Source organism: Scyliorhinus torazame, chromosome 9 (genome assembly GCF_047496885.1).
Source record: "Scyliorhinus torazame isolate Kashiwa2021f chromosome 9, sScyTor2.1, whole genome shotgun sequence".
Classification (NCBI taxonomy): Eukaryota; Metazoa; Chordata; class Chondrichthyes; order Carcharhiniformes; family Scyliorhinidae; genus Scyliorhinus; species Scyliorhinus torazame.
Genome location: NC_092715.1, coordinates 141,346,865 through 141,371,219, shown reverse-complemented (window position 1 = coordinate 141,371,219; position 24,355 = coordinate 141,346,865). Strand labels below are relative to the sequence as shown.

The window sequence follows — 24,355 nt, the reverse complement described above, 5'->3', positions numbered from 1 at the left end:
AGATCCTTCGCCGGGCTACTAGGGACGCAAAGGCCAGAAGGCCGGCCTCTTTCGCCTCCTGCACTCCCGGCTCGTCCACTACTCCAAATAGTGCTAGCCCCCAGCTTGGCTTGACTCGGACTTTCACCACCTTAGATACTGTTCCCGCCACTCCCCTCCAGAGCCAGGCATGACCAAAACATATGGACATGGTTCGCCGGACTTCCTGAGCACCTCCCACATCTGTCCTCCACCCCAAAGAACCTGCTCAGCCTCGCCCCCGTCATATGCGCTCTATGAACCACCTTAAATTGTATCAGGCTAAGCCTGGCACACGAGGAAGAGGAATTAACCCTACTTAGGGCGTCAGCCCATAGCCCCTCCTCAATCTCCTCCCCCAACTCCTCCTCCCATTTACCCTTCAGCTCCTCTACCAAAGCCTCCCCCCTCTTCTTTTATCTCCTGGTATATCGCCGACACCTTGCCCTCCCCGACCCATACGCCCGAAATCACCCTATCTTGAATCCCCTGTGCCGGCAGTAGCGGAAATTCCCTCACCTGCCGCCTCACAAACGCCCTCACTTGCATGTACCTGAAAGCGTTTCCCGGGGGTAGCCCAAACTTCTCCTCCAGCGCCCCTAAGCTCGCAAACGTCCCATCAATGAACAGGTCCCCCATTCTTCTAATCCCTACCCGTGCCAGCTCTGAAACCCCCCGTCCATCCTTCCTGGGACAAACCAATGATTGTCTCTGATCGGGGCCCACACCGAAGCTCCCGTCGCACCCCTGTGCCATCTCCACTGCCCCCAGATCTTTAGCGTTGCCGCCACCACCGGGCTTGTCGGCGAGAACGGCAGCGGTGCCGTCACCAGCGCCCCCAGGCTCGTTCCTTTGCAGGACGCCATCTCCAACCTCTTCCACGCCGCCCCCTCTCCCTCCATCACCCACTTACGGATCATTGCCACGTTGGCTGCCCAATAGTAACCACCCAAGTTCGGCAACGCCAACCCTCCTCTATCTCTGCTACGCTCCAAGAACCCCCTACTTACCCGCGGGGTCTTGCTCGCCCACACAAATCCCATAATGCTCCTGCTTACCCTCTTAAGGAAGGCCTTAGTAATTACAATTGGGAGGCATTGGAATACAAAAAGAAACCTCGGGAGGACCACCATTTTAACCGACTGTATCCTACCCGCCAGAGAGAGTGGCAACATGTCCCAACTTTTAAAATCCTCCTCCATCTGTTCCACCAACCGCGTCAAATTAAGTTTGTGCAGTGTCCCCCAGCTCCTAGCTACCTGAATTCCCAAATATCGAAAGCTCCTTTCCGCCCTCCTCAACGGTAGGTCGTCTATTCCCTGGTCCCCCGGATGGATCACAAAGAGCTCACTCTTTCCCACATTGAGCTTATAGCCCGAAAAGTCTCCAAACTCCCGTAGGATCTGCATTACCTCAACCATCCCCTCCACTGGATCCGTCACATACAGCAACAGGTCGTCTGCGTACAACGACACTCGATGTTCCTCTCCCCCTCGAACCACCCCCTTCCATTTCCCCGACTCCCTTAACGCCATGGCCAAAGGTTCAATTGCTAATGCAAACAGCAGAGGGGACAGGGGCACCCCTGTGCCTCGTCCCTCGATACAGCCGGAAATACTCCGACCTCCGCCAGTTCGTGACCACACTCGCCACTGGGGCTTTATACAGGAGCTTAACCCAACTGATAAACCCTCCCCCGAACCCAAACCTCCTCAACACTTCCCAGAGATACTCCCACTCTACCCGATCAAAGGCCTCCTCTGCGTCCATGGCTGTCACCATCTCCGCTTCTCCCTCCACCGATGGCATCATTATCACATTTAGGAGCCTTCGCACATTAGTATTTAACTGCCTACCCTTTACGAATCCCGTCTGGTCCTCATGAATCACCCCCGGGACACAGTCCTCAACCCTCATGGCCAACATTTTTGCCAGCAACTTAGCATCTACATTAAGGAGCGAGATCGGTCTATACGACCCACATTGCAGTGGGTCCTTATCCCGCTTCAAGATCAAAGAGAGCGTCGCCTCCGATATTGTCGGGGGCAGGGTCCCCCTCTCCCTTGATTCATTGAAGGTCCTTACCAGCAACGGGGCTAACAGGTCTACGTACTTCCTGTAGAACGCCACCGGGAACCCATCCGGCCCCGGGGCCTTCCCTGCCTGCATGCTCCCCAGTCCTTTAGCCAACTCCTCCACCCCAATTGGCGCCCCAAACCAGCCACCTCCTGCACCTCCACTCTTGGGAACCTCAACTGATCCAAGAATCGCCGCATCCCCTCTTTTCCCCCTGGGGGCTGGGACCTATACAGTTCCTCGTAAAAGGCCTTAAAAGCCTCATTCACTTTCCCTGCACTCCGCACCGTAGTTCCCCTGCCATCTTTGACTCCACCTATTTCCCTCGCTGCCGTCCTCTTACGGAGCTGGTGTGCCAGCATCCGGCTCGCCTTCTCCCCATATTCATTTATTGCCCCCTGTGCCTTCCTCCACTGTGCCTCTGCCTTCCCTGTGGTCAACAGGTCGAACTCCGTCTGGAGGCTTCGTCTCTCCCCGAGTAGTCCCTCATCAGGAGCCTCTGCATAGCTCCTGTCCACCCTTAAAATCTCCCCCACTAACCTCTCCCTTTCCCTGCCCTCTCTCTTCACCCTGTGAGTCCGGATGGAGATGAACTCTCCCCTGACCACCGCCTTCAGCACCTCCCATACTACTCCCACCTGCACCTCCCCGTTGTCGTTAGCCTCCAGATACCTTTCAATACACCCCCGCACACTTCCTCGTCTGCCAGCAGTCCCACATCCAACCTCCACAACGGCGTTGGTCCCTCTCCTTCCCCAGCTCCAGCTCCACCCAGTGCGGGGCATGGTCTGAAATGGCTATGGCCAAATACTCCGTTCCCTCCACTTTCGGGATCAATGCCCTGCCCAGAACAAGAAAAACTATCCGGGAGTAGGCCTTATGGACGTGGGAGAAAAAAGAAAATTCTCTGGCCAAAGGCCTGGCAAATCTCCACGGATCTACTCCCCCCATCTGATCCATAAACCCCCTAAGCACCTTGGCCGCAGCCGGCCTCTTTCCCATCCTAGATCTGGAATGATCTAATGCTGGGCCCAGCACCGTGTAAAAATCCCCACCCATTATCAAACTCCCTACCTCCAGGTCCGGAATACGCCCCAACATCCGTTTCATGAATCCAGCATCGTCCCAGTTTGGGGCATACACATTCACCAGTACCACCTCCTTCCCCTGCAACCTACCACTCACCATCACGTATCGGCCTCCCTTGTCCGCTACTATGTTCTTGGCCTCAAACGACACCCCCTTTCCCACCAGTATTGCCACCCCTCTATTCTTCGCATCCAGCCCCGAATGGAACACCTGTCCCATCCATCCCTTCCTTAACCTGACCTGCCACCTTCAAATGTGTCTCCTGAAGCATGACCACGTCTGCCTTCAGTCCCTTTAGGTGCGCGAACACTCGGGCCCTCTTTTTAAAAAAATTTTTTTTCATTCTCCTCCTTTTTCACGTTTTCTCCCACATTTACACCCATCAACAATAAACAATAATCAACAAGATATGTCAATCCCCATAATAACAATGATCCTATCCGCCCACCAACCCCCAAACCTCAACCTGCATGTTTACATAAACAAATGACAAAAAGGAATCAGGGATTACCCGTAGTCACCCTTCATCTACACGGCTCTCCACCCCCCCCAACCAACGCCATCCAGCCTCTAAGAGAGTACCGTGCATGATACCCCACAGTTGTAGCCCCCCACCCCCCAAAGTCTCCAGCTCCTCCTGTCCACTGCCTCTTGTAAAACTCCTCCTCCCAACCTCGGTTCCCTCCCCCCAACTTTCCACCCCGGCTAGACCACTCGGACCCTGTTCTGTCAGGCTCCGATGGCCGCAGCCCTTCCCCCCCACCTCACTCCCGTTCACTGGCCGGCTTAAACCGGCCAGCGTGGAGGCCCCCGCCCGGGTCCCTTTCCCCCTTGCCCGGCCCTAGTAAAGCCCAAAGATCCCCTTTTAGCACACAAACCCCACATATCCACCTACACCCCAAAGAGCTTTCCTTTCGAATGAAAGTCCCGTCCCTTCCCTTGTCCAAATATATGCAACATTGGCTCCTTTAGCCTCTACCCCCGCGCGCAGTGACACAAAAAGAAAGAAGAAAATACAGTCATGAGGTTACATCGGCACATGACCATTCCTCAATTTGTCAGTTCTGCCACAGTCCTTCTGCCTTCGCAAACTCCTCCGCTGCTTCCGCCGTTCCAAAATAAAAGTCCCTGAGCTTGTAAGTCACCCTCAGCTTCGCTGGATATACAATGCCACACTGCACCTTGCCAATGTACAGTGCCCTCTTCACCCGGTTGAAGGCAGCCCGCCTCCTCGCCAGCTCCACCGTAAAGTCCTGGTATACACGTATACCAGCTCCAGCCCACTGCACCACCCGCTTCTGCTTGGCCCAGTTCAGACTAGCCATCTCCTATCTTAGGCCGGACCCGTGCTCGCGCCTCCCGCCCCCTCCAGTTCCCCAGGCGGGGAACCCCCGCCCCGACCACCTCTTCCATTTTCAGTTCCCCCTCGGACAGTGCAGCAGCAACCCTAGAATCCCCCCCCCCCCCCCCACCCCCCGCCACTAGATCCACATCTAGCACTTTTGCCCCCCCCATATTACGTCCGTGAGTCAGCTGACGTCTGCTGACCCCGGCTTCCCCCGCCTTCCCGTTGATCTCTCCCGTGTGGGAGTCTCTCCTCCTCCTTACCTTCCTCCATCCCCCCCCCCCTTTTGGCGCGGGAAAAAGCCCGCGCTGTCCTGAACCAGCCCCGCCCCCTATGGTGCAGCTCCTGTTGCAGCCAATATCCCAGTTCCCTCATCCCAGAGTCTCAACTCCCTCCAGCACCCACGCCCACATTCCCCATCATCATCATCTTGTCTACAGAAAAGAAAAAAGGAAATTTTAGGAATTTTAACCAGAACTCTACCCCCATCCCCATCCATCATCCCACCCATGAAATATTCTTTACCCATATTTACAACCCCATACACAACCACATCCCCTCAGTTCGAGTCCAGTTTTTCCATCCGGATAAAGGTCCAAGCCTCTTCTGGCGTTTCAAAATAATGGTGTCGGTCCTGTAAGTGACCCACAGGCTGCAGCATGCCGAACCTGACTCTTTTTTTAATGCAGCACCGCCTTGGCCCGGTTGAAGCCAGCTCTCCTCTTTGCCACCTCCGCGCTCCAATCCTGGTATACTCGGATTACCGCGTTCTCCCATTTACTGCTCCGCACCTTCTTGGCCCATCTCAGCACACTTTCTTTGTCCGCGAATCGATGGAACCTTGCCACTATCGCCCTTGGCGGCTCATCAGCCTTGGGTCTCCTCGCCAGGACCCGGTGAGCCCCCTCCAGCTCCAGGGGGGTCGGAGAGGCCTCCGCACCCATCAGCGAATGGAGCATCGTACTCACGTACGCCCCGGCATCAGCTCCCTCCACTCCTTCGGGAAGACCCAGAATCCGGAGGTTCTTCCTCCTCGACCTGTTCTCCAGGACCTCAATTCTCTTGGCCCACCTCCTGTGCACCGCCTCGTGCGCCTCCATTTTTACCGCCAGGCCCAGGATCTCGTCCTCGTTGGTCTCCTTCAGCCCCTCGATCGCCAACAGCATTGGCGCAGCACCTCCTTTTTCAGCTCCTCCACACATCGCTTGAGGAACTCCTGCTGGTCTGGCCCCCACGCTGCTCGCTCTCCGCCCTCGCCATCTTGCCTTTTCCCCCTCGTTTTGGTCTCTGCTCCAGGGCCTTTCCTCGTCGTTCCACCGCTGATCTCTGCCATATATTGTGAGGGGGGACCTCACTGCACCTTCCCACACGGGATTAAATCAAAAAAAGTTCCGTTGGGGCTGCTCTAGAGCGCCCGAAAGTCCGTTGTCGCGGGAGCTGCCGAAACGTGCGGCTTAGCTCCACATCGCCGCAACCGGAAGCCAATATTACACAATTGTGATCATGCTCCAGTCTTCCTGGAATTTTCATTCAGTGAGACATATCTGTAAACTAGATTATGGAGATTCAACATATCTGATTAAAGATCACAATTTTATTTCTTATTATAAATTGGAAATTGGCCTAAAGTCAGTCTCTTTCAGAAGTCAATCCCTCAATCCTGTGGGAGATTTGCAAGGCTTTTACAAGAGGATTGGTAATTTCTTATATGACCAATAGAAAGCGCAAAATGCTTGAGACAGTGTCAGCCATAGATGTCGGTGACTGTCTGTGTGGACTTTGCACTTTCTCCCCGTGTCTGCGTGGGTTTTCTCCGGGTGCTCCGGTTTCCTATAAGACCATAAGACATAGAAGCAGAATTAGGCCACTCAGCCATTCGAGTCCGCTCCGCCATTCAATCATGGCTGATATTTTTCTCCATTCCCATTCTCCTGTCTTCTCCGCATAACCCCCGATCCCCTTATTTATCAAGAACCTATCTATCTCTTGTCTTAAAGACACACAGTGATTTGGCCTCCACAGCTTTCTGCGGCAAAGTGTTCCACAGATTCACCACCCTCTGGCTGAAGAAATTCCTCCTCATCTCCGTTTTAAAGAATGGTCCCTTTAATCTGAGATTGTGCCCTCTGGTTCTAGTTTTTCCTACAAGTGGAAACATCATCTCCACATCCACTCTATCCAGGCCTCGCCGTATCCTGTAAGTTTCAATAAGATCCCCCTCATCCTTCTAAACTCCAACGAGTACAGACCCAGAGTCCTCAACCATTCCTCATACAACAAGCTCTTCATTCCAGGGATCAATCTTGTGAACTTCCTCTGGAACCTTTCCAAGGCCAGCAAATCCTTCCTTAGATACAGGCCCAAAACTGCTCACAATACTCCAAATGGTATCTGACCAGAGCCTTATACGCCTCAGAAGTACATCCCTGCTCTTGTATTCTAGCCCTCTCGACATGAATGCTAACATTGCATTTGCCTTCCTAACTGCTGATTAAAGCTGCATGTTAACCTTAAGAGAATCTTGAACAAGGACCCACAAGTCTCTTTGTGCTTCTGATTTCCTAAACATTTTCTCATTTAGAAAATAGTCTATGCCTCTTTCCAAAGTGCATATCCTCACTTTTCCACATTGTATTCCATCTGCCACTTCTTTGCCCACTCTCCTAGCCTGTTGAAGTCCTTCTGCAGTCACCCTGCTTCCTCAATATTACCTGTCCCTCTGCAGATCTTTGTATCTGCAAATTTAGCAACAGTGTCTTCAGTTCCTTCTTCCAGATTGTAAATGTATATTGTGAAAGGTTATGGTCCCAGCACCAACCCGAGGCATGCCATTAGTCATCGGCTGCCATCCTGAAAAATACCCCTTTATCACCACTCTCTGCCTTCTGCCAGTCAGCCAATCCTCTATCCATGCCAGGATTTTATCATTAACACCATGGGCTCTTAGTGCGGCACCTTGTCAAAGGCCTTCTGGAAACGTCTAATAGTTTTCCTTTATCTAACGTCTTTGTTACTTCCTCAAAGAACTCGAACAGATTTGTTAGTCATGACCTCCCTTTGACAAAGCCGTGCTGACACAATCCTATTTCATCATGCACTTCCAAGTACTCCGTGATCTCATCTTTAATAATGGATTCTAAAATCTTACCAATAACTGAAGTCAGGCTAACTGGCCTATAATTTCCCGTCTTCTGCCTCCCTTCTTAAACAGCGGTGTTACATTAGGCACTTTCCAGTCCTCTGGGACCCTCCCTGCCTCCAGTGATTCCTGAAAGATCATGACCAATGCCTCCACAATTTCCTCAGCTATCTCTTTTGGAACCCTGGGGTATAATCCATCCCGTCCAGGTGACTTATCCACCTTCAGACCTTTCAGTTTCCCCAGAACCTTCTCCTGAGTGATGGCCACTGCACTCACCTCTGCCCCCTGATTCTGCTGGTGCTCTGGCATCCCACTGGTGTCTTCCACCATGAAGACTGATGCAAAGTAACTATTCAGTTCCTCTGCCATTTTTTTAAATATTACTTCTACAGCCTTGTTTTCCAGTGGTCCAATGTCAATTTTTGCCTGCCTCTTACCTTTTATATATTGAAAAAAACTCTTCCCATCTTCTTTTGTATTACTAGCTAGCTTACATTCTTATTTCATCTTCTCCCCCCTTTATTGCTTTTTTAGTTGTCCTCTGGCTTCCCATTAATCCTCGCCACTTTGTATGCTTTTTCTTTTGCTTATATGCTGTCCTTGACTTCCCTCGTCAGCCATGGATGCCTGTCCTCCCCTTAGCAAGTTTCCTCCTTGCGATGAATTTATGTTGTGCCTCCCGAATAACCCCCAAAATTCCTGCCATTGATGTTCCACTGTCTTCCTTGCTAAGCTCCCTTTCGAATCAAATTGCCAGCTCCTCCAACAGTCTAATGATGTGCAGGTCAAGTGGACTGTCTATGCTAATTGCCCTTAGTATCCAAAAAAAGATTAGGTCGGGTACGGGGATCGGGTGGAGGTGTGGGCTTAAGTAGGGTTCTTTTTCCAAGGGCCGGTGCAGACGCGATGGGCCGAATGACCTCCTTCGGCACTGTAAATTCTATGATCTATGTACTATAGATAAAACTTGCTGAATCAGAAAGAGTATATTAAAAATCCTGGCCATTTGACATTGAAAGAAATTACTGCAGTTCAACCAGCTTTGAATTTCCTTTTGACTTACTGTGCTCAGAGGTATATAACATTTGCAAACAAAAACTGTATGAATTTGGAAATAAACCAAGTATATATTTAAGCTCTCTTTACAAAGAAGAAAGCAGACTCTTGGATTATTTTTCCTGTATTGGATTCAAAGGGCAATAGAAGGGTTAAGACAGGGCGGCACAGTAGCACAATGGTTAGCACTGTTGTTTCACCAGGGTCCCAGGTTGGATTCCCGACTTTGTGGAGGTTGCACGTTCTCCCAGTGTCTGAGTGGGGTTTCCTCCGGGTGCTCCGGTTTCCTCCCACAAGTCCCGAAAGACGTGCTGATAGGTGAATTGGACATTCTGAATTCTCCCTCAGTGTACTGGAAAAGGGGCGGAAAGGCGACTAGGGGATTTTCACAGTAACTTCATTGCGGCGTTAACGCAAGTGTCCTTGTGACACTAATAAAGATTATTGTTATATTAATATGGCATTTAAATGTTTTTATGTCAGTTTATACAAAACCAATCAATCTGAAGATGCAGTAATACATACAAAGCAATTTTTCTTTCTTTTATTTCCCAACAATTTCTGAAGACCAACAGTCGACCTTAACACCCCCATTTCTAAAGAAGTATTATCTGCTTTAAAAGGTCTTCATTCTGGTACGGCTCCAGAATCTGATCGTTTCGAAAATTAATTTTCTGAGGAATTCAAAGATATGCTAAGAGAATCTATGATTGGTACGTATAACCATTTATTTCAAGAAGGACAGCTACCTCAATTTCTTAGAGAAACAAATATTTCTTAATTTTGAAGACAGGCAAAATCCAGAAGATTGCGCCTCCTCTTGACCAGTCTCGCTTTTAAATGTATATCTGAAATTACTTTCTAAAATACTGCCGTTGTGTCTAGAAAATATTCTTCCTTTAACTATCCAGGGGATCAGACTGGGTTTATAAAAGGCCAAAGTTTATCCCATTATTTACATCCATAAAGTGCGATTTGCATTCATGACTGGGCAGGATAGCACTGATTAAGATGAATGTATATTAGTGCGCACGGTGGCACAGTGGTTAGCACAGCTGTATCACAGCTCCAGCGACCCAGGTTCAATTCTGACCTTTGGTGACTGTGTGGAGTTTGCACATTCTCTCTGTGTCTTTGTGGGTTTCCTCCGGGTGCTCCAGTTTGCTCCCACAGTCAAAGCATGTGCAGGTTCAGCGGAGTTACGGGGATTGGGCGGGTGAATGGGCTTAGGTAGGGTGCTCTTTCAGACCCAGGAGAGCCAAATACCTCCTTCTGCATCGTAGGGATTCTGTGGATTATCAAGGTTGATTTACCTTCCACAGATGATACTTCATTGTCATGTGCGAGTACCTTTAAGAAATGGGTGTTTATCAAATAGCTGTAGTGGGTGTACCTTTATGAAATGGGTGTTTGTCAGATAGCTGCAGTGATGTCAGAGAGTAGGTGGAGCTGGGCTGTCTGTCTTTCACTTTCAGCAGGCAGCTGCAGGGTGTGTTTAGTTTCATTTTGAGAGCTGGATAGCTGTAGGAAAAGCAAGCAGCTGTATAAGGATCTCTCTGCAATCTAAAGACTGTCTCCAGATCATTTGGGTGATTTCAAAGTGATAACTGCTCTCAGTAGTGAATTTAAACCAGATCTCGGTATTAAAAAGGGTCTTTTGTCTTATGGATGTTGCAAGAAAAGATTAAGGGTTACTTCTAAAATATTGTATCTGTGGGGATGATTGGTGTTGATAGTTGTTAAGATGTTTACTATGGGTTTATAAAGTGTGAACTGGTTTCATAAATAAACATTGTTTTAATTTAAAAGTACTGTAGATTTCTGTTGCATCACACCTGCAGAGTGGGCCCGTGTGCTCCCCATAACCAGAATCTATTCAAAGTTGTGGGTCAGATGAATTCCATGATACACTTTGAGGTTCTCTAAACCCTGGCCCATAACATCATATAGAATTTCTCTTTCGGCTAAGGTGCTGAAGGAAAGCAATACGGGTTTAGATCTTTTATATGGAACAAAAGAGAGCTCACTTAAACTGGCCAAATTGCAACTTGCAAGTTCAAAAGGGGGCTTTGGTGTGCCGAATATAAAATTATATCTGCTAGCCTCTATCTTAGATTTATATGGGAATGGATGAGAAGAACCCCACTTTCATCCATTTGGCTTGATACTGAGGTTTGTCAGGCTAAATATTCTTTACAAACCCTTTTGCTACTTAGACATTGTAAGACAATACTAGGCAGATGTGAAAATTAAGAGCTTGGAAGATGGTCCGTGATTTGAAACAAACATTTTTGATAACCTCTGCTCTGATTTTGACACCTGGCATGATAGGGGACTTGATTGGTGGATCTGTTTCAGGGCCTTCCTTATTATCTTTTGATCAACTGTGTCAGCAATAGCCACCAAGCTAGCTGGGCGGGCTAGCTCACAGAAGCGCAGTGGGGGGGGGGGGGTGCATATGTTTGGTTTATTAAAGGGATTGGGTTACAGATTGTTGTTACTGGGGGGGGGGGGGAAGAGGGGGGGTAAATGTTCTGCTGACGAGGGAGGGACTAGGGCTAAGGGACAGAGAGGAGGTTGGGGACGGAGGCTGCCGGGGGGCGGACCAGTGGAGGCGCGGAGCATGGGCTGGAGGCGGGCCCAAAAAAGGGGATGGCTGCTCGGCGGAGGGGGGGGGGGGCAGGGGGGCAATGACCCCGCCAACTAGGCTGATCACCTGGAATGTTCGAGGGTTTAATGGGCCGGTGAAGAGGGCACATGTGTTCGCGCATCTTAGGGGACTGAAGGCGGACGTGGTAATGTTGCAGGAGACACACCTTAGAGTAACTGACCAGATTAGATTGAGGAAAGGCTGGGTCAGTGTGGTGAACGTATTGCTGCTGCAATTCAGCACTGTATTGTGTTGTATTATGTTGACGCGCTTGTGGGCTCCGCCTGTGGCTCCACCCCCTCGGGGGGTGGTATATAGATTTGCAGCCTGTAGGCGGCACTCAGTAGAGCAGTCGCAGGCAGGCGCAGATCTAGCTTGTTAAAACCACTGTTCACTTCTACTATTCGTCTCGTGTGAATTGATGGTCGCATCAATTTATTAAGCTAAGATATCGCAATGGAAGCCGCCCTCAAACCTGATCGACTGGAACTCGACCCACAGGCAGCTGAAGCCAAAGGAATCTTTTCACAGCTGCTTTGAGGCCTTCCTCGCCCGCCATCACCGAGGCACAGAAGCCTAGTCTCCTCCACGCCCAGGTGAGCCACTGAATCTCTGTACTAATCGAAGATGTGACCACGTATGCAAATGCGGTGGCGATCCTGAAAATATATTTTGTGAGGCCGGTGAACAAAGTGTTTGCGCGGCATCTCTTCACCACTGTCATCAATGCCCTGGGGAAATCGCTGGAGAAATATCTGCGCAACCTGAGGGTACTCGCTCAAAACTGCAACTACAAGGTCGTCACGGCCTTGCAACACATGGAACTCGCCATCCGGACCACCCATGTGGCTGGAGTCCGGTCCAACTACGTCAGACAGCGCCTGCTCGAATAGGGTGCCCTCGACCTAGAAGAGACGGTAAAACTCTCCACCTCATTAGAGGTAGCCTTCCAGAGTCTAAATGCTTTCCCCTCCGACCACGCAACTTCCTCGTGGGCGCCGGAGGCGCGACCATCACCCGACCAGAGGGTGTCCCAGGCCTGTGCCGCGCGGCTGCCCGCCCAACCCGGGGGGGCCGCCTTGTTATTTCTGCGGTCAGAACCAGCACCACAGGCAGCATTGCCCAGCTCGTAACACAACCTGCAGCGACTGCGGCAAGAAAGGACATTTTGCCAAAGTCGGCTTGGCCCGACCCAAAGTTCCAAAATCGCAGGCCCGACTCAGACTCACAGGCCCGCAGACCCCGCAGCGTGGCTGCGTGCCTACCGGTAACGCCCCCTTCTGACGCCTCATGCTATCCGTGGGGGCCGCCATCTTCAACGCCACCCGACACGTGCGACCGACGGGGGCCGCCAACTTAGCCACCATCTTCAACGCCGCCCGACACGTGCGACCGATGGGGGGCCGCCATCTTGGGACCACCCCGCTACCACATCGGCTACCCGCAGCTTGGCGCTGTCACTCTCGACCAGTCACGGCCCAAGCACCTTAAGAACTCCATGATGACCATCCGGGTCAATGGGCACGAAACGCCCTGTCTGTTTGACTCTGAGAGCACGGAGAGCTTCATCCATCCGGACGCGGTAAGGAGCTGTTCCCTTCAGATTTCCCCCGCATCCCAAATAATCTCCCTTGCTTCCGGATCACATTCAGTGCAGATCCGGGGGTACTGTGTCGCGAACCTCGCAATACAGGGTGGCGAGTATGCCAATTTCAAACTCTGGTCCTCCCCCATCTCTGCGCTTCTCTTGTGTTAGGACTGGATTTCCAGTGCAACCTCAGAAGCCTGACCCTGAAGTTCGGTGAACCCCTACCCCCTCTCCCCGTATGTAGCCTCGCGACCCTTAAGGTCACCCCCTCTTCGCGAACCTCACCTCCGACTGTAAACCCGTCGTCACCAGGAGCAGGCGGTACAGTGCCCAGGACAGGACCTTTATCAAGTCGGAGGTCCAGCGGCTCTTGAGAGAGGGGATCATCGAGGCCAGTAGTAGCCCCTGGAGAACCCAAGTGGTGGTCGTCAGGACCGGGGAAAAGAACTGGATGGTTGTAGACTACAGCCAGACCATAAATCGTTACACGCAACTCGATGCATACCCACTTCCCTGCATAGCAGACATGGTTAATCAAATTGCACACTACCGGGTTTTCTCCACGGTAGATCTGAAGTCCGCATACTACCAGCTTCCGATCCACCCGGAAGACCGCCACTACACTGCCTTTGAAGCAGACGGCCGCCTCTTCCACTTCCTCAGGGTCCCCTTCGGCGTCACCAATGGGGTCTCAGTATTCCAAAGAACGATGGACCGAATGGTTGACCAGTACGGGCTGCGGGCCACGTTCCCGTACTTGGATAACGTCACCATCTGCGGCCATGATCAGCAGGACCACGACGCTAACCTTCAGAAGTTCCCCCAAAGCGCCCAAGCCCTCAATCTCACCTACAACAAGGAGAAAGCGTGTTCTGCAACCCGACTATCCATCCTCGGCTAAGTCGTGGAAAACGGAGTCCTAGGGCCAGACCCCGACCGCATGCGCCCCCTCCTGAAACTCCCCCTTCCCCACTGTCCCAAGGCCCTGAAGAGATGCGTGGGGTTCTTTTCATATTATGCCCAGTGGGTCCCCAACTATGCAGACAAAGCCCGCCCACTTATCAAAGCCACCATCTTTCCCCTGATGACTGAGGCCCGCCTGGCCTTCAACCGCATCAAGGCAGATATTACCACGGCCGCGATGCACGAGTCCATCCCATTCCAGGTGGAGAGTGACGCGTCGGATGTCGCCCTGATCGCGACCCTTTTAAAAAATATATATATTTATTAAAGTTTTTTACCAACACAATTTTTTCCCCTTACAAACAATAAGCACCCCCCCCCACCCCCGTAACCAAATAACACAAAATCGCACTGAGCAAGATATATACATGGCAAAATGGTATATTTACATAGCTTTATACACTGGCTCTCTCCCGTACGTGCCAGTTTCCCCCACCCTTCATGTTATCTCCTGCTCCTCCATCCCCCTAAGCAATCCCCCCCTCCCCCAGGGTTGCTGCTGCTGCTGACCGACCTTCCTCTAACGCTCCGCGAGATAGTCTAGGAACGGTTGCCACCGCCTGTAGAACCCCTGCGCAGACCCTCTCAAGGCAAACTTAATCCTCTCCAGCTTTATGAACCCAGCCATGTCGTTTATCCAGGCCTCCACGCTGGGGGGCTTCGCCTCCTTCCACATTAGCAAGATCCTTCGCCGGGCTACTAGGGACGCAAAGGCCAGAATGCCGGCGTCTCTCGCCTCCTGCACTCCCGGCTCGTCCACTACTCCAAATATTGCTAGCCCCCAGCTTGGCTTGACCCGGACTTTCACCACCCGAGATATTGCTCCTGCCACTCCTCTCCAGAACACCTCCAGTGCTGGGCATGGCAAAAACATATGGACATGGTTTGCCGGACTCCCTGAACACCTTCCACAACTGTCCTCGACCCCAAAGAACCTACTCAACCTCACCCCCGCCAAGTGCGCTCTGTGAACCACCTTAAGTTGTATCAGGCTGAGCCTGGCACATGAGGAGGAGGAATTAACCCTACCCAGGGCATCAGCCCACAAACCTTCCTCGATTTCCTCCCCCGGCTCCTCCTCCCATTTACCCTTCAACTCTTCTGCTAGCGCTTCCCCCTCTTCTTTCATCTCGGTGTATTGCCGACACCTTGCCCTCCCCGGCCCATACACCCGAGATCACCCTGTCTTGAATTTCTTGTGCCGGGAGCAACGGGAATTCCCTGACCTGTCGCCTCACAAAAGCCCTCACCTGCATATATCTAAATGCATTTCCCGGGGGTAGCTCAAACTTCTCCTCCAGTGCCCCTAGGCTCGCAAATGTCCCGTCAATGAACAGGTCCCCCATTCTTCTAATCCCCGCCCGATGCCAGACCTGGAACCCCCAGTCCATCTTCCCCGGGACAAACCGGTGGTTACCCCTGATCGGGGACCACACCGAGGCTCCCACTGCACCCCTGTGCCATCGCCACTGGCCCCAGATCCTTAACGTTGCCGCCACCACCGGGCTCGTGGTATACTTTGCTGGTGAGAACGGCAGCGGTGCCGTCGCCAACGCCCCCAAGCTCGTTCCTTTACAGGACACCATCTCCATCCTCTTCCATGCCGCCCCTTCTCCCTCTATAACCCACTTGCGGATCATCGCCACATTTGCTGCCCAGTAGTAGCTCCCTAGGTTTGGCAGCGCCAACCTTCCTCGGTCCCTGCTGCGTTCCAGGAACCCTCTCCTTACCCTCGGGGTCTTATTCGCCCACACAAACGTCATGATACTCCTACCTACTCTCTTGAAAAAGCCCTTGGTGATCACGATGGGAAGGCACTGAAACACAAACGAAAACCTCGGAAGGACCACCATTTTGACCGACTACCCGTCAGCGAGAGCGGTAACATGTCCCATCTTTTGAGGTCCTCCTCCATTTGGTCCACCAGCCTCGTCAGATTCAGTTTATGTAGGGCCCCCCAACTCCTGGCTATCTGGATCCCCAGATACCGAAAACTCCCCACCACCCACTTCAGCGGTAGGTCCCCTATCCCTCTTTCTTGGTCCCCTGCCTGTAATACAAAAAGCTCACTCTTCCCTACATTGAGCTTATAGCCCGAGAACTCCCCAAACTCTCTAAGAGTCTGCATGACCTCCACCATCCCCTCCATTGGGTCCGCCACGTACAGCAACAGGTCATCCGCGTATAGCGACACCCGATGCTCTTCTCCCCCTCGGACCACCCCCCTCCATTTATTAGACTCCCTCAGTGATACGGCCAAGGGTTCGATCGCCAATGCAAACAACAGGAGGGACAGGGGGCACCCCTGCCTTGTTCCTCGGTACAGCCGAAAGTACTCCGACCTCCGCCGGTTCGTCACTACACTCGCCATCGGGGCTCTGTAAAGGAGCTTAACCCAGCTGATAAACCCTCCCCCGAACCCAAACCTGCGCAACACCTCCCAGAGGTACTCCCACTCTACTCTGTTAAAGGCCTTTTCCGCGTCCATAGCTGCCACTATCTCCGCCTCTCCCTCCTCCGATGGCATCATTATCACGTTTAAGAGCCGCCGCACATTAGTGTTTAATTGCCTGCCCTTTACGAATCCCGTCTGGTCCTCATGAATCACCCCTGGGACACAATCCTCAATCCTTGTGGCCAGCACTTTTGCCAATAACTTAGCGTCCACATTGAGGAGCGAGATTGGCCTGTACGATCCACATTGCAATGGGTCCTTGTCTCGCTTTAGAATCAAGGAAATTGTTGCCTCCGACATTGTCGGGGGCAGGGTCCCCTCCTCTCTTGCCTCGTTAAAGGTCCTCACTAGTAGCGGGGCCAACAGGTCTACGTACTTTCTGTAGAACTCCATCAGGACCCCATCCGGCCCCGGGGCCTTCCCTGCCTGCATACTCCCCAAACCCTTGCTCAGCTCCTCCAACCCGATTGGTGCCCCCAAACCAGCCACCTCTCGCTCCTCCACCCTCAGGAACCTCAGTTGGTCTAGGAATCGTCTCATCCCCTCTTCCCCCCCTGGGGGCTGGGATCTGTACAGCTCTTCATAAAAGGCCTTCAATACCTTGTTTATTTTCATTACACTCCGAACCGTGGCTCCCCTTCCATCTTTGATTCCCCTTATTTCCCTCGCTGCCGTCCTCTTACGGAGCTGGTGTGCCAGCATCCGACTAGCCTTTTCCCCGTACTCGTAGGTCGCCCCCTGCGCCTTCCTCCACTGTGCCTCCGCCTTCCCCGTGGTCAACAGGTCAAACTCTGTCTGGAGCCGTCGTCTTTACCCAAGTAATCTTTCCTCCGGGGCCTCTGCGTATCTCCTGTCCACTCTCAAAATCTCCCCCACTAACCTCTCCCTTTCCATGCCCTCTGTCTTCTCCCTATGAGCCCTGATGGAGATTAGCTCTCCCCTGATCACCGCCTTCAACGCCTCCCATACCACCCCCACTCGCACCTCCCCGTTGTCGTTGGCCTCCAAGTACCTTTCGATACACCCCCTCACCTTCCCACACACCGCCTCATCTTCCAGCAGTCCCACATCCAGCCACCACAGCGGGCGTTGGTCCCTCTCCTCTACCAGCCCCATTTCCACCCAGTGCGGGGCGTGGTCCGAAACGGCTATGGCCGAATACACCGTCCCCTCCACCCTCGGGATGAGCGCCCTGCCCAGAACAAAGAAATCTATCCGGGAGTAGGCTTTGTGCACGTGGGAGAAGAAAGAAAATTCCCTGGCCTGCGTTCTTGCAAACCTCCATGGGTCCACTACCCCCATCTGATCCATAAACCCCCTGAGCACCTTGGAAGCCGCGCGCCTCTTTCCCGTCCTTGATCTGGAGCGGCCCAGTGCTGGGTCCAGCACTGTATTGAAGTCCCCTCCCATTATCAGGCCTCCTACCTCCAGGTCCGGAATGCGCCCCAACATGCGCTTCATGAATCCTGCATCATCCCAGTTCGGGGCATATACATTTACCAACACCACCCACGTCCCTTGAAACCTACCACTCACCATCACATATCTCCCTCCATTATCCACTACGATAGTCTTGGCCTCAAATGACACATGCTTTCCCACCAAAATTGCCACCCCTCTATTTTTCGCGTCCAATCCCGAGTGAAATACCTGTCCTACCCATCCCCTTCTTAACCTGACCTGGTCCGCCACCTTCAGGTGTGTCTCTTGGAGCATAGCCACGTCTGCCTTCAGACCCTTCAAGTGCGCGAACACTCGAGCTCTCTTCACCGGCCCGTTCAGGCCCCTCACGTTCCACGTTATCAGCCGGATTGGAGGGGCTCTCAAACCCCCCCGCCGACTAGCCATCTCCTTTTCTGGGCCAGTCCCGTGTCCGCGTCTCCCTCGCCCTCCAGTCCCCCAGCCGGGGGACCTCCGTCCCGACCACCTCTTCGGTGTCCCATTCCCTTTCGGCCAGTGCAGCAGCAACCCTTCCCCCACCCCCGCTAGACCCCCGTCTAGCTTTTTTGCTCCCCCCCCCCCCATGTCACTCCCGTAAGTCAGCGTTTCGAAGTAGTAATGTTGGTCCTTGTATGTAACCCACACTCGCGCTGGCTGCAGCATTCCAAATTTCACTCCTTTCCGATGCAGCACCGCTTTGGCCCGGTTGAAACCCGCTCTCCGCTTGGCAACCTCCGTGCTCCAGTCTGGGTATATTCGGATCTCTGCATTGTCCCACTTGCTGCTCCGCTCCTTCTTGGCCCATTTCAGGACCCTCTCTCTGTCCGTAAACCGGTGAAATCTCACCACCATCGCCCTTGGCGGCTCAGTTGCCTTGGGCTTCCTCGCCAGCACCCGGTGCGCCCCATCCAGCTCCAGCGCCCTTGAAGGGGCCTCAACGCCCATCATCGCCCCGATCATCTTATGCCGCTTATGCCGCGGCCCCCTCCACTCCTTCTGGGAGACCCAGGATCCTCAGATTGTTTCTCCTCGATCTGTTCTCCAGGTCTTCGAGTGTTCCCGCCCACTTCTTGTGTAGCGCCTCGTACCGCTCCACTCTCACTGCCAGGTCCAAGAGCTCTTCCTCATTCTCACTCACTCTTTTCTGGACCTCCTGGATCTTCACCTCGTGGGCCTTCTGTGTTATCCCTAGTCCTTCAATTACCGCCAGCATAGGCGCCAGCATCTCCTTACGCAGCTCCTCGAAGCAGCGCTTGATGAATCTCCTCTTTGTCCCCGGCCGCCGCCATTTTGCTTTTTTTCCTTCGCTTCTCCCGCTGCTCCAATGCCGCTTTTTTGGCCGTTGCACTTCAGGTCCGGTCCATAAAAGTCGGAAGGGGACCTCTCTCTTCTCTTCCCCACGGGTTGTCTGTAAAACAAATTCCATTGGGGCTCCTCTAACGAGCCCGAAAGTCCGTAATCGCGGGAGCTGCCAAATCGTGCGGCTTAGCTCCGCAGAGCCGCAACCGGAAGTGTGATCGCGACCCTTAACCAGGCAAGCAGGCCCATGGCCTTCTTTTCCCGTACCCTCAACGCTGCCGAGATTCGACACTCCTCTGTCGAGAAGGAAGCTCAAACCATTGTGGAAGCTGTGCAGCATTGGAGGCACTACGTGGCCGGTAGGAGGTTCACCCTCGTCACCGACCAACGGTCGGTTACCTTTATGTTCAACAACACACAGCGGGGCAAGATCAAGAATGATAAAATCTTGAGGTGGAGAATCAAACTCTCCACCTATAATTACGAATTCATGTATCGTCCTGTGAAGCTCAATGAGCCCCCAGATGCCCTGTCCCACGGCACATGCGCCAGCGCGCAAGATGACCGACCGTCTATTTGTCTTCCCCAGAAAATCCACCTCCGGGGTCTCGCTTCCGTCCTGGCTGACAACACCGGGCCTGTCCTCCTCCGGAAGCACGTGAGGAGCCATAAGTCCGGCCCCCTGGTCGAGAGGGTCCAGCTCCTACATGCCAACCCTCAGTATGCCTACGTGGCGCACCGCGACGGCAGACAAGATACAGTCTCCCTCTGGGATCTGGCACCCGCCGGTTCCCCAGCGACCATCACCTACCCCCCCCCCCCCACACACCGAACACCGCCGCCACACGGCCTACACCTCCCCTCCCCCCCATGATGAAGCTCCAGACAACATGCTCCCGGAGTCAACGTGACCAACACCCGTGCCCGCAGCGAAGCCGGGGCTGAGGCGATCACGGAGAACGATCAAGGCGCCGGACAGACTCGATCTGTGAGCCAACTTCACCCCCGCTGGACTTCAATTTTTTAATAGGGGGTGAATGTGGTGAACGTATTGCTGCTACAATTCACCACTGTATTGTGTTGTATTCTATTGATGCCCTTGTGGGCTCTGCCCCCTCGGGGGTGGTATACAGATCTGCAGCCTGTAGGCGGCACTCAGTACAGAGCAGTCGCAGGCAGGCACAGATCTAGCTTATTAAAACCACTGTTCACTTCTACTAATCACCTCGTGTGAATTGATGGTCGCATCAGTCAGTCAGGTCTTTCACTCGGGACTAGGCTCAAAGACTAGAGGGGTCACGATCCTGATCAATAAGCGGGTGGTGTTTGAGGCGGGTAGAATAGTCTCGGATGTGGGAGGTCGGTACATTATGGTCAGTGGGAAACTGGAGGGGGTGCAGGTGGTATTATTAAATGTGTGCACCAAATTGGGATGATGTATAGTTTATAAATAGGATGCTGGGGCAGATACCGGACCTGGACTTGTACAGGTTGGTCATGGGAGGGGACTTCAACACAGTTATTGATCCTGACTTGGACCCTTCAAGCTCGTAAACGGGCAGGGTGCCAGCAATGGCAAAGGAACTAAAAGGGTTCATGGAGCAGATGGGGGGGTGGATCCATGGAGATTTGGGCAGCCGAGGGTGAAGGAGTTCTCTTTCTACTCTCACGTGCATAAAGTGTACTCCCGGATTGATTTCTTGATTTTGAGCAGGGCCTTACTGGCAGGGGTGGTGGACACGGGGTACTCGACAATCACAATCTCAGACCATGCTCCGCACTGGGTTGACCTGCAGGTTAGTAAAGACGGTAACCAGCACCCGCACTGGAGGTTAGATGTGGGACTTTTGGCTGACGAAGGGGTGTGCGAGCAGCTGAGGAAATGTATTCAGAACTACCTGCAGGTCAACGACACGGGGGAAATTTCAGCAGCGGTGGTCTAGGAAGCACTGAAGGCGGTGGTCAGAGGGGAGCTGATCTCGATACGGGCCCATAGGGAGAAGGTGCTCAGGGCAGAAACGGACCGACTGGTAAAGGAGATACTACAGATCGATAGGAGGTATGCGGAGACCCCAGAGGCAGGGCTTTTAAGGGAACGGCGGAGGCTACAGGTGGAGTTTGGCTTGTTAACCACAGGGAGGGCGGTGGAGCAGCTGAGAAAGGCGAGGGGACGATCTATGAGTATGGAGAGAAGGCCAGCAGAAGGCTTGCACAGCAGCTTAGAAAGAGGGAGGCAGCCAGGGAAATAGGGAAAGTAAATGACAGAGATGGGAACCTGGTTGGAGATTCAGCAGGGGTGAATAAGGCGTTTCGGGATTTCTACAGTAGGCTGTACAGGTTGGAACCCCCTAAGGGGCCGGAGGGGATGAGGCACTTCTTGGAGGGGCTGAATTTCCCAAAGGTGGACAGAGAGCTGGTAGAAGGGCTGGGGGCCCCGATCAGGTTGGAAGAAATAGTGGAGGGTCTGAAGGCCATGCAGGCGGATAAAGCCCCGGGGCCGGACGGGTACCCAGTGGAGATTTATAGCATGTTCTCTGGGATATTGGGGCCGGTGTTGATGAGGATGTTCAATGAGGCAAGGGAAAGAGGGGTGTTGCCCCCGACGATGTCACAGGCCACGATTTCGCTGACCCTGAAGCGGGACAAGAACCTGGAGCTGTGTGGGTCTTACAGGCCGATATCCCTGTTGAATGTGAATGCCAAATTGCTGGCCAAAATTTTGTCCTCCAGGATTGAGGATTGTGTTCCGGACATTATTGTGGAGAACCAGACGGGGTTTAAGGGTAGGCAGTTGGTGGCAAATGTAAGAAGGTTGTTAAACGTGATCTGGTTTAGCACACTTACCGGGGCAAACCGGTGATTATGACAGATTGGGGACCAGACCGATGCTCCCTCTGCTCCCACATGACTCCTCCATTGCCCCCAGACTCTCAGGGCCACCACCACCATGAGGCTGGTGGGGCTGGTTTAGCACACTCTGCTAAATCGCTGGCTTTTAAAGCAGACGAAGGCAGGCCAGCAGCACGGTTCGATTCCTGTACCAGCCTCCCCGAACAGGCGCTGGAATGTGGCGACTAGGGGCTTTTCACAGTAACTTCATTGAAGCCTACTTGTGACAATAAGCGATTTTCATTTCATTTCATTTCATGATGCCCCCGGAAGGCAGGGAGGTGGAGGTAGTGATCGCAAAGGATGCAGAAAAGGCTTTTGATCGGGTAGAATGGGATTATCTCTGGGAGGTACTGGGATGGTTCGGATTTGGGCGGGGCTTTATTGACTGGGTCAGGTTGCTGTATCAGGCTCCTGTGGCAAGCGTACGGACGAATAGGACAACATCGGACAGTTTTAGACTGCACCGGGGGACGAGACAGGGATGCCCCCTCTCCCCACTGTTGTTCGCACTAGCTATAGAGCCGTCGGCAATTGCTCGGAGGGCCTCAAGGGGCTGGGCCCGGGGGTAGGGTGGGGGGGGGTGTGTGGAGCATAGAGTCTCGCTCTATGCAGACGACCTGCTTCTGTATGTATCGGACCCAATAGAGGGGATGGAAGAAATCATGAGGATTGCAGGGGAATTTGGCCGGTTTTCGATGTACAAGCTAAATATGGGGAAAAGTGAGATGTTTGCGGTACAGGCGAGGGGACAGGAGAGGCGATTGGGGGAGCTGCCGTTTAGATTAGTAGGGGGAAGCTTGAGGTACCTAGGCATTCAAGTGGCGCGGGAATGGGACCGGCTGCATAAATTAAATCTGGCCCGACTAGTAGACCAAATGAAGGATGATTTTCGGAGATGGGACGCGCTTCCGTTGTCAGTGGGAGGGAGGATGCAGACGGTGAAGATGGTCCTCCCGAGATTCCGGTTTGTATTTCAGTGTCTCCCCATCTTTATTCCGCGGTCCTTTTTTAAACGGGTCAACAAAGTGATCACTAACTTCGTTTGGGCGGGCAAGCACCCACGAGTAAGGAAGGTCATGTTTGAGCGGAGTCGGGGAGAGGGCGGGCTGGTGCTGCCAAATTTTAGTAACTATTACTGGGCGGTGAATATAGCCATGATCGGGAAGTGGGTGGTGGGGGAGGGGTCGGCATGGGAGCGTATGGAGACGGCTTCATGCAAGGGCACCAGTCTGGGGGCGTTGGTAACTGCGCCTCTGCCATTCCCGCCGGAACGGTACTCCACCAGCCCCATGGTGGTGGCGGCCCTGAGAGTCTGGGGGCAATGGAGGAGACATGTGGGAGCAAAGGGAGCATCGGTCTGGTCCCCAATCTGTAATAATCACCGGTTTGCCCCGGGAAGTATGGATGGGGGGTTCTGGATATGGTGGAGAGCAGTGATTGAGAGGATGGGGTTTATGTTCATAGAGGGGAGCTTTCCGAGTATGAGGGCGCTGGCGGAGAAGTTTGGGTTGGCGAGGGGAAACAAATTCAGGTATCTGCAGGTGCGGGACTTCCTACGTAAACAGGTGTCAACCTTCCCACTCCTACCGCTAAGGGGGATTCAGGACAGGATAGTTTCCAGAGGGGGGGGTAGGAGAAGGGACCGTCTCTGACATTTACAAGGAAGTTATGGGGTCAGAGGAGACGCAGACCGAGGAGCTGTGAGGAGAGATAGAGGATGGTCCATGGGCGGACACGTTGAGTAGAGTCAACGTGTCCGCAACATGTGCCAGGCTCAGCCTGATACAATTCAAGGTCGTTCATCGGGCTCACATGACAGTGGCTCGTATGAGCAGATTCTTTGGGGTGGAAGACAGGTGTGCAAAATGTGCGGGAGGACCAGCGAACCATGTCCACATGTTCTGGACATGTTCGAAGCTTAGGGGATTTTGGCAGGGATTTGCAGATATCATGTCCACAGTGTTAAAAACAAGGGTGGCACTGAGTCCAGAGGTGGCGATTTTCGGGGTGTCTGAAGACCTGGGAATCCAGGAGGAGAAAGAGGCAGACGTTCTAGCCTTTGCTTCCCTGGTAGCCCAGAAACGGATACTATTAGCTTGGAGGGACTCAAAGCCCCCGAAGTCAGAGACCTGGCTATTGGACATGGCTAGCTGTCTCAAGTTCGCTTTGAGAGGGTCACTGTTAGGGTTCGCCCGGAGGTGGCAACCGCTCGTCGACTTCTTCGCGGAAAATTAATCGTCAGCAGAAGGGGGGGGGGGGTTAGTTTAGCTCACAGTAGGGGGTTAATAAAAGGTGGACCTGTAAGGAAGGGAGCTGGCTTTTGCACTTTGTTTATAGTTTCA

The 24,355-nt window shown here is 53.0% G+C and overlaps 1 protein-coding gene across 1 annotated transcript in view; it reads right to left on the bottom strand.

The window, feature by feature from the left end:
- lmnb1 (lamin B1) overlaps window positions 1-24,355 on the bottom strand; it is a 192,556-nt gene that overhangs the window by 108,420 nt on the left and 59,781 nt on the right. The gene's annotated exons all lie outside the window — the stretch shown is intronic.